The 1,912-nt window shown below is 43.2% G+C and overlaps 1 pseudogene; it reads right to left on the bottom strand.

The window, feature by feature from the left end:
• The window catches only part of LOC103749935, a 7,334-nt pseudogene extending 5,696 nt beyond the window's left edge, over positions 1 to 1,638 (bottom strand).
• Between the last annotated feature and the right edge of the window lie 274 nt (positions 1,639 to 1,912).

The raw sequence follows: 1,912 nt of genomic DNA, 5'->3' as shown, positions 1-1,912 counted from the left end.
TAAATAAATAGCATGAATTCTAATAAGAATTCAGGTATTTTGGTTTGGGAGGTTTGTTATTTTGTTTTTAAGTGGGGTTTGTTTTTTATTTTTTGAGACCAGCTCTACTATGTAGCACAGGCTAGTCTTGAACTATAATCCTCAAGCCTTCTCCTAAGAAATACTGGCTTGGGTTAAAAGGACTCTTATACACTGTTGGTGAGTGTTCTAGTTTGCTTTTTGTTAATGTGATAAACGCCATGACCCAAAGGGTTTATAGCTTATATTTCCAGGTTACAATCTATCATTGAGGAAGTCAGGGCAGGAGTTCAAGCAAGAATTGAGGCAGAAACCATGGCGGAATCTCTCTCTCTCTCTCTCTCTCTCTCTCTCTCCCTCCCTCCCTCCCTCCCGCTCACTCGCTCGCTCTTTTGCTCGCTTAGCCAGTCTTCATGAAACCAGGACCACCTTTTCAGGAGTGGCATTGCCCATGATGAGCTGGACCCTTCCATATCAATCAACAATCAAAACCGTTCCCCACAGACATGGCCACGGGCCAGTCTGATCTGGGAAATCCCCAAACTGAGACTCCCTCCTCCCAGGTAACTCTAATTCTTGTCAACAATAAAACTAATAGTACAGTGGGAATGTAAATTAGTCCAGCTGCTAAGGAAATCAGTATGATGATTTCTCAAAAAAAAAAAACTAAAACTAAAAATAGGATCAAGGCATAGTGTTATACACATGTACTCCTAGCAGTTGGAAGGCAAGAAAACCAAGAATTCAAGGCCATCCTCAGCTACATAGCACGCTTAAGACCCAGTTGACACCCTGGCTCAACCCCCCTCAAAACTCTAAAATTATAAGTAACATATGATTCAGCTACACAGAAATACCTGCACATCTTGTGCCCATCAGCAGATAAATGAATAAAGAAAATGTGCTAAATATACACAATGGAGTAGTATTCAGTCATAAGGAATGCAATCGCGTTTGAAGGAAAATGAATGGAACTTACCATCAGCAAAATAAGCCAAACTTAGACAACTATCACATACTTTGTCTGATATGTGAAATCTAGCAAAAAATATAAGAAGCTCATGAAAGGGAAAGGAGGACTACTAAGGAAAAGGAAGGGAAAGGGGAAAGGGGGGCTAGGTGAGGGTAATGAGAGGTATGGATCTGATCAAAGGATGCTGTCCATATATGCATATGAAAATGCCCATTACTTTGTACAATTGATATATACTCAAAAAAGAAAAACCTTAAAAATTCTACTGGAGGGCTTTAAGGAGAAGAGTGTTGGTAGTTTTAAAAGATGTCTCTGGCTACCATGTGGGTTCTGGGGAGGCGGAAAAGAAGCCCAGAATCAAGCAGGGAGGTCTGTGCATTGGTCCAGGAGACAGAGGATGGTTACTTGGGCCCAGGAGGAAAAGGAATGGGGTTGGCAAAAAGAGAGTGGATGTCATATGTGTCAGAATTAGAACTAGTCAGGCGCCACACTGGTGGGTGGGGTATGTGGGGTCAGGCAGGAGAAGAACCAAGGAGGCCACCCAGTTTCTGCTTAGAAGCAAGGTGGTGAGCTCTACTTAAATAAATTCCCTATTGCCTGCTGATCTCACCCACAACAGTGATCTCCTTGTCTCCACAACGGAGCATGGTGCCCAGTGCAAAGAAACCACCTCCCCAAATATGTGTTGAATGGATGAAATGACTGTCACCTAGAATGGGTCCAGAGCCAGAGTGTGGACATGACAGAAAATCAGATATAGCTAGGCATGGTAATGTGTATCTACAATTCCAACACTCAGGAGGCTGAGGTAGGAGGATCACAAAGTCAAAATCAGCCTGGGCTATGTAGAGACCCTTTCCTCAAAAAGAGAGAGGGAAGAGAGGGGGAAGAGGGGAGGGAGGGGAAAGAAAGAGGGAAGGA

This window comes from Nannospalax galili, unplaced genomic scaffold (genome assembly GCF_000622305.1).
Source record: "Nannospalax galili isolate Female #2095 unplaced genomic scaffold, S.galili_v1.0 scaffold185, whole genome shotgun sequence".
NCBI classification, from domain to species: Eukaryota; Metazoa; Chordata; class Mammalia; order Rodentia; family Spalacidae; genus Nannospalax; species Nannospalax galili.
Note: the sequence above shows the minus strand (reverse complement) of the source record. Positions and strands in the feature narration are given on the sequence as shown.